The sequence below is a fragment of the Microtus oregoni genome, unplaced genomic scaffold (assembly GCF_018167655.1).
Source record: "Microtus oregoni isolate MIOR12 unplaced genomic scaffold, Mior012 000028F_ref0000031, whole genome shotgun sequence".
In the NCBI taxonomy this organism is placed as follows: domain Eukaryota; kingdom Metazoa; phylum Chordata; class Mammalia; order Rodentia; family Cricetidae; genus Microtus; species Microtus oregoni.
Genome location: NW_024543087.1, coordinates 24,443,695 through 24,455,616, shown reverse-complemented (window position 1 = coordinate 24,455,616; position 11,922 = coordinate 24,443,695).

Sequence of the window (11,922 nt, the reverse complement as noted above, 5' to 3'; positions counted from 1 at the left end):
AACAACAAAACATAGACAGTTGATGATCTCACAGCAGTAAATCCCAAAGAATGGAAAAACACACAAATTAACATCACCACCAACAAAAACTAAATTAACAGGAGATAGCAATCACTGGTCACTAATATCCCTTAGTATAAATGAACTTAACTCACCTATAAAAAGACACAGGCTAACAGATTGGATATGAAAACAGAATCCATCCTTCTGCTGCATACAGGAAACACACCTCAAGCTCAAAGACAGACATCGCCTTAGAGTAAAGGGTTGGGGGGAAAAATTCCAATCAAATGGACCTAAGAAACAAACTGGTGTAGCATCCTAATATCTAACAAAATAGACTTCAAACTAAAATCAATCAAAAGAGACAGAAGGGTATTTCATATTAGTCACAGGAAAAATCCATCAAGAGGAAATCTCAATACTGACCATTTATGCCCCAAATACAAGGGCACCCTCATATGTAAAAGAAACACTTCTAAAGCTTAAATCATACATTAAACCCCACACACTAATAGTGGGAGACTTCAATACTCCACTATCACCACTGGACAGGTCAGTCAGAAATAAGGGAACTAACAGATGTTATGACTCAAATGGACTTAACAGACATTTATAGAATATTTTATCCAAACATAAAAGAATACACCTTCTTCTCAGCACTTCATGGAACCTTCTAAAAAAATTGACCACGTGCACCCATCAGCACAACCCAAACCCACTACACTGGCACAGCCACGTGCCAGCGAGGGTGTGGACAATAGGAGCTTTTGTTTCTTTCAGGACAGGATATAAAATGGAACATCTGCTTTGGAAGACAATTTATAATTGTATAACATTTTCTAATTACTTATAAAGCTGAAAATATTCTTACCAGCATTTGAGTTCTAGATATTTGCTTGGAAGAGTTGAAAGTTATGTCTACATAAAACTTTACACTTTGGTGTTTGAGGCACCTTTATTTCTAACTTCCAAAACTTGATAGCCGTCCCTAGGTGAGTGAATAAATACTTTGCTACATTCAGACGCTGGTCTGGTAAGCAGTGCTAACAGAGAGATCAGTGAGCCATTCAAACCATATAGCTTTGGATGTATGTTCCTGAGTGAAGGAAGCCAGACTTTAAAGGACGCCAACTGTGGGGGCAGAGAGTGGCTCAGCCGTCAAGAGCACTAGCTGCTCTTCCAGGACACTGGTTCTGTTGACAGCACCTACGGGGCAGCTCCTGCCTGTAGTTCCCACTCCTAGAGATCTGACGCCCTCTTCTGGCCCTCATGGGCACCAGACGTGCATGTGGCGCACATACATACATGCTGGCAAAACACAGACACATAAGGTAAAAACAAATAATAAGTTTTTAAAGGATGCATCCTGGCTGAATTCATTTCTGTGGCATCTTGTAAGGTAAATCCACAAAGCCAATGAAGGGATCAACAATTGTCAGGGGCTGGCTGGGGGGGTGGTAAGAGGAATACAGAAGAGATTTCTAGGGTAGGGAAAGTATTCTGTGTGATGCAAGGCTGATTGATATAAGTCATTACACATTTGCCAAGACGCAGGGAGTTTTCCACACCAAGAATGAACTATGCTGCAGACATGTCCAATCTGTGGTCTGCAGGCCACGTGTGGCCAATGAGAGCTTTGGAATGCAGCCCAATTCAGAATCATGAACTTAGTTAAAGCGCTACGAGACATATTTTGGTGAACTCCATTGCACGGTGCTTATGTGTGAGCTTTGCAGATAATGTCATGTCACAATGGCAAACATTTATGCACACCTGATAGGTCATTATGACAGCCATATAGGTTTTCAACTGTAACAAATATAAGATGTTGTAGTAGGAGCGGTGGGGCTGCGTCCTGCCACCCGGCCGCCCGCACGGCTAGCTTTACCCGAAATAATTACATGGAAACTGTATTCTTTTAAACACTGCCTGGCCCATTAGTTCTAGCCTCTTATTGGCTAGCTCTTACATATCGATCTAACCCATTTCTAATAATCTGTGTCGCTACACGAGCTGGCTTACCAGGAAAGATCTTAACCTGTGTCTGTGTCCAGTAGGAGAATCATGGCGACTCCCTGACTCAGCTTCTTTCTCCCAGCATTCTGTTCTGTTTACTCCGCCTATCTAAATTCTGCCCTATCTGAGGCCAAGCAGTTTCTTTATTACTTAACCAATGAAACAACAGATAGAAAGATGACCCTCCTCCATCAATAAGACACTGGGGGAAGATGCTGATAATGGGGCAGCCATGCATATGTGTGGACAAGCAAGGAAGGAGAAGACAGGCCAAAGGCCCCTACAAAACCTGTGGCTGGCACAAGGGACTTAGCAGCAATGTGAGTGGACTGACAACCTGACACAGCCTCAGAAGCCAGCATAGAGATGTGGTAAGTACCAGAAGTACCAAATGCCTCTCCACCCTGCATTGGCATTCGGGAAGGTCAATGTAACTTCACGGTAACTCCAAAAATGGGGTCCATGTCAAGAGGAAGCCCAGAACAGCAACTGAGAACAACCTGGGTTTACTGGTAAGAAACGCATCTGGCCAAAGCTTAATTCTGACACCAGATGGAATGACTATTTTGAATGAAAGTCAGCTGTATGGCATTTTTGGGGGGATTTTGGTGCTCATTACTGTGGAGTGTAGGGAAGGGAGGAAAAGTAAGTGCTTGCCATGGAGGGCCAGGAAGTTCCTCAAAGAGATGGTCACATACCAGCATATAAAGACCTTAAAAACATAGCTGAAGAAAGTTAGAAATGAATGTGAAATGAAATATATAATCCTGATATAGTTTGAAGTATATACTCACTCAAGAAATGGATTTTTGTAAATATATATGTCTATGTACATATATGTACACACACACACACACACACACACACACACACAAAGGAGATATGCCAGATGTGTTCTACAGGGCAGTTGGGGGAGGAGAGAGCTATTACCTAGATGATGGGGCCCACCCAAACTCTATGTGCTAACAACAGTCCATGGAAGGAAGATCTCATCTCAGAGTTGCACACATGCAAGGCAAAAGAAGGTGAGGTTGGGAAACTGGGGAGCATGTAATAGTGTGCACACTCACTGGTGTGTGAGAAATGACTTTAAACCTGTGCCCTGCCCTGGGGATCCCACTTCACACAGCAGTATTGGGGTCCATTTTGAGTACAAATGCAGAGGTGGAATGGATGTAGACGCCACCCCGTGACTGACACCATCCATGAGGCACACGACGTATTCTTGTCAGTACAAGGTCCCACCTATAAACTATCATATTAAAAGCATTTCAAAAAAGTCAGACCTGTGAGCTTGCCAAACACACCAGATCAATAAAGGGTGCACTATCCTCACCTGGGATCCCTTTAAGAAAGGACATTTAACAGAGCGGCGGTGATGCTCTACTATGCTGACTTGTTTTCTGACCATTGGATACCCATGCCAAGGGCCCAACAAGCAGACACCTCCCAACTGCCCCCCCAGAGCTACGGCGTAGCGTGTGTGTGTGTGTGTGTGTGTGTGTGTGTGTGTGTGTGTGTTTTGTTTAAAGGGTAATGTGAGGTCTGAGTTAATATTAGTAACTAAAATTGGAATGAAGAGTTCACAAGGAGCTAGGAGCCAATGGTGAAAAGCACTGACTGCTCTTCCAGAAGACCTGTGTTCGATTCCCAGCACTCACACACTGTGGCTCAAAAATGTCTGCAGTACCAGTGCCAGAGGGTCTTACACCTTCTTCTGACTTCTTTTGGGCACCAGGCGTACACACAGTGCACAGAAATACATGCAAGCAAAAATATTCAAGCACATAGAATAAAAATAAGACTCCATAATAGCCAATGATCATGTTTGAAAGGACTGGCATTAGCACAAGATACCCTAAGACCAAATTCTTAGAAGAGATTTATTTGCCTCAAAGGGACAAAAGGACAGAGAATAAGAGACAAAGACAGGAGATAGAGGACTAGGGAGAGGGGGAAGGGGAAAAAGGATAGGGAGGGGGGATATTTCCCCGGGAGGGACAAAGGACTGCCTCTGGATGGAGAGGAGACAGATGTGGCCTATAGGTAAATGCCAGTTTATAAAGATAAATGGGGGTGGAGGCTGGAGAGATGGCTCAGAGGGTAAGAGCACTGGCTGCTCTTCCAGAGGTCCTGAGTTCAATTCCCAGCAACCACATAGTGGCTCACAACCATCTATAATGAGACCTGGTGCCTTCCTTGCCAGCAGTACATTGTATGTTCAATAAATAAATAAATATTTAAAAAAATAAAAACATAAAGATAAATGGGGAAACCCTGTGTTGGGATGAGGTTTTAATTTTGCTTGGACAGACTAAGTATAGTAACCAAAGGGAGGCTTTTGATTGTTGGACTTAGTTACTTTGATAGTTGGACCTTAGTAGTCAACCTCAGGAGGAGAAAGTGGCCAAATAGACCTTGGTGGCTAGCATTAAGAATGCAATCTCTTAGCAAGGCAGAGGGAATGGGTGAAGGGCAAGGCCTGCCAGAGCCATGTTTGCCAGGCTCAGGCCTGCTATAGCCCCTTCAATATTATCAAAGGAAATCTGGATTACATGGTAAATTGCAGCTAGCAAAACTAAATGTATCTGCTGTGTAACAACTTTCTCGGGAGAGACTAAGCATGCATGTCTACTACCCCAGACGGGGGACCCTGACAGGCCAAAGAATGGGTCCCACCAAAGACCAACTCGGTGGGCCAATGAGTTTTATCCAGCTTACTTTCCTGTTTCCAGAGCTTCGATGGAATGTTTCAGTCTCCAAGGAAACTTACACGACAGTAGCCAGTGTCAATAAATTCTGACATTGTCAGAAAACACCTATGTGGCTGTATTTCTGAAAGTGTTTTCAAATACGCAGGTTCCTAAGAAACTGAGTGGTTTTCATCTGTAGTGTATGACAACTGGAGCCCCTAAGCCTTGGAAATGCCATTAGGGCTGCAGTTCTCAACCTGTGGGCCTTGACCCCTCTGGGGGGTTGAACAGCCCTTTCACAGGGGTCACCTAAGACCATCGGGAAACACAGATATCCACATTATGACTCACAACAGTAGCAAAATTACACTTATGAAGTAGAAACGAAAATAATTTTATGGTTGGGGTTACCACAAGGGGAACTGTGTTAAAGGGTCACAGCATTAGGAAGGCTGGGAACCACCGCAGTAGGGGAAGGGAAAGAGAGAGCTACTTCTGCCTCTCAGGTTCAAAGTCATCCTCAGGATGGAGTCAACCATAGTTCTAGCTTAGATCATTCGGGCTTTTCTGGGCAGTCACTCAATGCAGGAGGCTTCTGAGATGGGGCGGGGGGGGGGGGGGGAGGGGGAGACCAGAATAGGAATCTGGGAGCCGAGGCTTGTTTCCAGGGTTACCAAAACCCCTGCTATATCAAATGCAATGGAGGCCCTGGCACGGCTTTTTCTCCAAGCTGAATGCTGGGACAGATGGTGGCATGGGATATAAGCTGGTGTGGCAGCAGCCGGTGTGGCAACAGCTGGGCAGCTGACTAGGTAATGGGATAACAGCACTGGGCTCAGTAAATGCCTTTGCACAGATTTCCTACATAATTTTGCCCAACATCCCTAACTACTCAGTGCAGATTTGCAAGCTTGTCTGTTCATTCCCTTGAAGCCACAGCCCGAGCGTACACATGAGTTGGGGACCTAACCCTTATATGTGCTTCCCCGCGCCAGGTATGGGGTGTGATAAGCCTTTGCCGTTCAGTCACAGACTGGTAATGGGCTAGCTGTCCCGGAATGCTGGTTTCACTGCCTGAGCTGAAAGAACAAAGTTTTGAAATTTCATTGTTTTTTTGGTTTGCTTGACATTTTTAAAATTTATTCATTTTTATTTTATGTATATGAGTGTTTGCCTCTGTGTATGTATGCGCACCATGTTAGTGCCTTGTGCTCTCAGAGAACAGAATTCCATCTGGGACGGGGAATACAGGTGGTTGCGAGCCACCATGTGGGTGCTGGGAACTGAACCCAGTCCTCTTCGAGAGCAACAAGTGCTCTTAACCCCTGAGCCATCTCTCCAACCCCTGATAGTTATTTGTTTGTTTTTGTTTGTTTATGGCAGCATCTTATGTATCCCAGGCTGGTCTTGAACTCGCTATGTTGCCAAGAATCACCTAGAATTTTTGATCCTCCTGCCTCACCTCCTGGATGATGGGAGGATTCCGGCACTGCTTTCCACTCCTTTCTTGTCGATAGCTGGGCTTCAGGCCGATGCAAACTGGATCCCGAATGCCTTGTGTTCCTTCTGTGACTTGCATGTCTCGGGAGTTTCTCAGAAGGCAGCACACGGCGAGTGCAGTGAACGCCTGGAGCTTTGGGTCCCTGGGAATTTGCTGGGATAGACTGTGGGAGTGATCTGAAGAACAGGCTGTAGGAGAGTGGACTGCTGTTGTCATCGAGCAATGTCAGGGCCTCCAGACACAAGTCAGTCTAAATGATACCCTAAACACGGCCCGTAATATTCAACGATGCACTCAAATCTTTGAGCTAGATGTTAATGAGGTCTGGAGACCCCAGAGGGCCATTTAGCATAATGCATTCCACTTGAGGGAAGTGTGCAGGATTGTTGGGGGAGGAAGTCTTTATAATGGGGGCTGTGGACTGACAGCTCTGCCTCAGAAACCTGTCAGGCCAGCTAGCTGGGAAGAGAGCTCTAAGAAGAGCCTAGAAGACAGCGCTCTCCTCACCCCATCAACAGACAAAGTTCATTACCTCTCTGGAGTGGTCAAGAATTATGGAGTGGGTGCCAAACATGGTAGCTCCTGCCCGTAGCCACAGATACTTGGGGAGACTCATTTGAGTTCAGGAGTTTAAAGTCGGCCTGGGCAAATAGTTTGATCTCATCCCAAACAAAACATTGTGGTCTGTGATTTTTTTACTCTCTTTGCAAGCTAACAATTAGCCCCCCCCCCACTCCACCCCCCCCCCCCGCCACGTAGTTTTATAGGTGCTGGCAGAAGATATGAAGTTTCTAAATCAGAGACAAAGGAGAATTTATTAGTCAAAACAAAAACAGTACCAAGGTTACCGAATCTCGGTTCCCCACAGGACCACGTAAAAGGGCTGGGGTGTGTCACAGGCTTGGAACTCTAGTTCCAATAAACCGAGGCTCCTCCATGGAAGTAGATGCGCCTCTGAGAAAAGAGCATCTCTCCAAGGCTATGAGCAAACCTTTGCTTTGCTCTGGAAGAACACTGTATCTTTCAAGGCTCTGACACAGTTCTGAAAAGATAGTCGGGAATACAGGCAGTCATCGCTTCTCTCGGGAATACAGGCGTCCATCACTCCTCTTTGCACAACACGTCAGACATGAAAGGTTGTTGGGAAAACATCTGCTTGTGGGTTGTAAGGTATACATCATATGAAACAGCTCTTTGCCGCTCGAACTTCTCAAGAAGCTAGGACAGTGGGCAGGGCAGCCCAGGGCTCATTAGTTCTGGTCTTGATGGCAGCCCAAGGCTCTGTGATAAAACACACACCAAGAAGTTCCAGCAGGACTCAGCAGTTTGGTGGGAATGCTAACTGACTTCTTAGCGTGAAGAAAATACAGCACAACGGATATAGGTGGCCAGGCTCAGAGAGGCATTTCATAACTCGCTTGTCTTATTGGCAAAGTCATCACCGCCCAGGTATCACAGCATGGGAGAAGCAGAGGCAGGCAGATCTCTTTGAGTTCATGGTCAGTCTGGTCTACAGTGTGAAACCCTGTGTAGTAGTTTGAATGTAATTGCACTCCCAATAAGCTCGTAGGGAGTGGCACTATTAGGAAGTGTGGTTTTGTAGGAGTAGGTGTGGCCTTGTTGAAAGAAGTGTGTCACTATGGGGGTGGGCTTTGAGGTCTCCTGGGCTCAAGCCACACTCAGTACAGACACAGTTCACTTTCTGTTGCCTGTGGATCAAGATGTAGGACTCTTAGTTCCTTCTCCAGCACCATGTCTGCCTGTATGCCCTGTATTTCCCTGCCATGATGATAATGGACTAAACCTCCGAAACTATAAGCCACCCAAATTAAATGTTTTCCTTAATAAATTTGCCATGGTCGTGGGGTCTCTTCACAGCAATTGAAATCCTAATTAAAACACCTTGTCCCAAACAACAACAAAAACAACAGCAATGAGGACAAAAATCATCCCCACAATCAACAACAAAATACTGTATATGGAGAGCACTAATTAGAATAAGGAGCTTATTAATAACAATAAGAAGACATGAAATAGGAACATTGGGGAGATCTGGAGGGAGGTGCAAGGATATGCTCAAAATACATTGTATAAATATATGAAATTGTCAAAGAATAAATAAAAACAAAAGTCTTACTTAAAACCACTAGCAATCAATAGCGAGTTCAGCAAGATCTCAGAACAGTAGTCAGTATGGGAAACAAGCAGACATATTCCAGGTTCTGAGAGCAGGTAACTGAAAATGAAGTTAAGAAATAAAATGTTTCAACACTGGAGGGTTGAGAGTACTTGTTATTCTTCCAGAGGACTTGAGTTCAGCTCCCAGCTCCAGTTCCAGTGATAGTCTGACTTCTCTGGCCTCCACAGACACTCTTGCAAAACCCCCAAATATGCATAATTAAATAAATCTTTTTTAAAAAGGAATAGCACGGGGGCTGGAGAGATGGCTCAGAGGTTAAGAGCACTGGCTGCTCTCCCAGAGGTCCTGAGTTCAATTCCCAGCAACCACATGGTGGCTCACAACCATCTGTACTGAGATCTGGCGCCCTCCTCTGGCCGTGTGGGCATACATCGAGGCAGAATGTTGTATACATAATAAATAAAAAAATCTTTAAAAAAAAAGGAATAGCAACTTTCAATAATAATGGGAAAGAAAACAAAATGCAAATGACTTGTGCTTTTTCAATAACATGAAAATATTGTTGAGATAAAACAAAAGCAAAAGTCTGACGATTTAACTTGATCTAGACGCCTAAGGCCCTGGGTTCTGTCCCTAGATCTGGGAGAAGAAACAATGAGATCACCCTGTTTACAGACTGGGTGACGCAACAGCAATCAAGTGTCAGTTCTGCCCGAGCTAATCTTTAGAGTCAGCACAATCCTGCTCAAATTTAACAGAATTTTTCCAAAGACATTAACAGGCTAACTCTGAAGTCTGCATTAAAATCAAAGTAATTAAAAATAAGCCAAGGAATGTTGAGAAGGAAAACAACATGTATGAAAATGCTGTAATTAAACATACTACTTTGTATACTAAGTTAAAGATAAAATAAAATTGAATGATTTTGATTATGTGGTTTTAAGATAATCTTAATTGTCATCTAATGTCTATTAATAGCAAAAAAAAAGAGTCCTAAAAAAAATCTCACACTAGTATAACCAGTTCATTATTTGTTTTAAGACAGCATTTCACTCTATATCCCTGGCTGACCTGAATCTTGCTATGTAGCCCAGACTGACCTGGATCTGACAGAGAGTCCCCTGCCTCTGCCTCCTGAGTGTTAGGGATTAAAGGTGGGTACCACCATGCCTGGCCTCGCCAACTGAATTTTTATAAAAGAGAAAGCAATTCAGTGAAGTAAAAGTAACCATCCCCTGCTCACACAGCCAGAAATACATGTGGGAAGGTGAGCCTTGACTCCTCCCTCACATCCCAGGCCAAAATTAGCTTGAAACAAAGAATGGTGCACCAAGTCTAAGGAATAAATGCACAGCTGTGCAGAAGAATTAAATTGTGAATACATGAAACAACTGGGATGATGGCCAGGGGAATTTCAAATTCCAAGGGAATGAATAAGCTGGTCCCCAAAAGATTACATGTTGTATAATATCGTTGATATAATTTTACATAACTTTTTTTAATAACAAAAGTTTAGATGCAGAGGAGAGAATAGCAGTTGTTGGAGGTTAAGGGTAGGTCTGGGAAGATACCCAGGAGGAAGGTGGGTATGGCTAAAGATAGACCTGAGGAGACACCCAGGAGGAAGGTGGGCACCGCTATAAAGGACAGCATAGTGCTCCTTTGTGTAGAATTCTGGTGCGAGGTTATCTGTTGCCTGTGTTTTTGTGGGTTCAGTTAACTTCCTTGGGTTGGAGGGTTTTTTTCTAGTACTTTCTGCAGGGCTGGGTTTGTGGATAGGTATTGTTTAAATCTGGTTTTGTCATGGAATACCTTCTTTTCTCCATCGATGGTGGCTGAAAGCTTTGGAACAGAGGCAGATACCCACAACAGAGCAGTGGGCTGAGCTCCCAGAGTCCAGTTGAAGAGTGGGAGGAGTGAGAATATGAGCAAAGAGGTCAAGACCATGATGGGAACACCCACTGAAACAGTTTACCTGAGCTAATGGGAGCTCACCACCTCCAGCCGGACATGGAAGGAAACAGCATAGGACCAAACTGGATCCTCTAAATGTGGACAGTTGACAGTTGCATGGCTGAGGCAGACTGTGGGGACACTGGCAGTGGCACCAGGATTTATCCCTACTGCTTGTACTGGCTTTTTGGGAACATATTCTCTTTGGATGGATACCTTGCTCAGCCTAGATATAGTAAGGAGGGCCTTGGACCTTCCCCAAAGCAATGTGCTTTACCCTCTCTGAGGACTGGATGGGGTGGGGTGGAGGTAAATGGAGGGGATAGGAGAAGGGGAGGATGGGAGGGAGTGGGAACTAGGATTGGTACATAAAATGAAAAAAGATAGTTTGTTTTCTTTTTTAAAAAAATAAAATCAATTATAAAAAAAGACTTCTCCTGAATGGCAGTGAATACACCAACTTGTGCAAGTGATAAAATGTTTATAGACCACACACACACACACACACACACACACACAAACACACACACACGGGAACAGCAGCCACCAGCACTGCTACCGTCTGAGATGAATGAATTATGCCACCATCACTAATCTGTTTGTGATACTGTAATTTTTTTAAAAATGTTACCATTGAGAGAAACCCAGCAGGGCACACAAAGGATTTCTCTGTGCTATTTGCTAAAACTGTAATAAGAAACAATTATTAGAGTATAAAACCTTCAGCTAAAACCTGGAATTAAGTTGGGCAGAATCCTATGCACTTACAATGGCAGCTACTTGGTGTATTGAAGGGTTATTTGAACTCCTAAGTTTAGCCCACCTGAGCAATAGACGGAGTTATCAGGACAGAGAACTGTAAGCCTCTGCAGAGGTAACTCCCCTCTCTAGCTACAGTATGTGTGTGTGCCTGAGTGGATGGATGTGCCCCACATGTGTGCAGGAGCCCCTGAAAGTAGAATTACAGGCAACTGGGAGCTACCATGTGGGTGCCAGGAACTGAACTCAGGTCCTCTGCAAGAGCAGTAAATGTTCCAAACCACTGAGTCATCGCTCCAGTCCCTAGAGGCCCTTAGAGGTAACTTTGTAATATTTGTTTTCATTATCTTTTTTCTTATCATTCCAAGAATTGGAGCTTTTTATAACTCTTAGAAAGCAATAATAGCAACAGCTTCATGGCCTGTGGGTAGGCAAAGCTTTATCAGGATAAAAAAGCAATGCACATTGTTGTGGGATATTTGATTGCACTGTGAAACCTGAGACTGTGTTAATAAAATCAGCCTTGGATCAGAGGGCAAAGCCAGCCACTAGTTGACAGGAATTAGCCATAGAGAGTACAGTGAAGCCAGAAAGATGGATAGAGAGATGCACCGGAAGGAATAGGGAGGGACTTGGAGAGTCATAGTCTTTTGGGGATGAATGGAGACACACTCTCTTGCTGGGTCTCTGGCCAAAAAGGAAGGTCAGCTGGTTACTTCCTGGCTTCTCTGATCTAACAGGTTTTCACCCCAACATTGGGCTCCCGAGTCTTTATTGGTAAATAGAACAATAGAGACTTAGTTAAAAACTACATTTGGTGGCAGCAGCTGAGTGCCAGTGGGACCAGAAATCCTGTC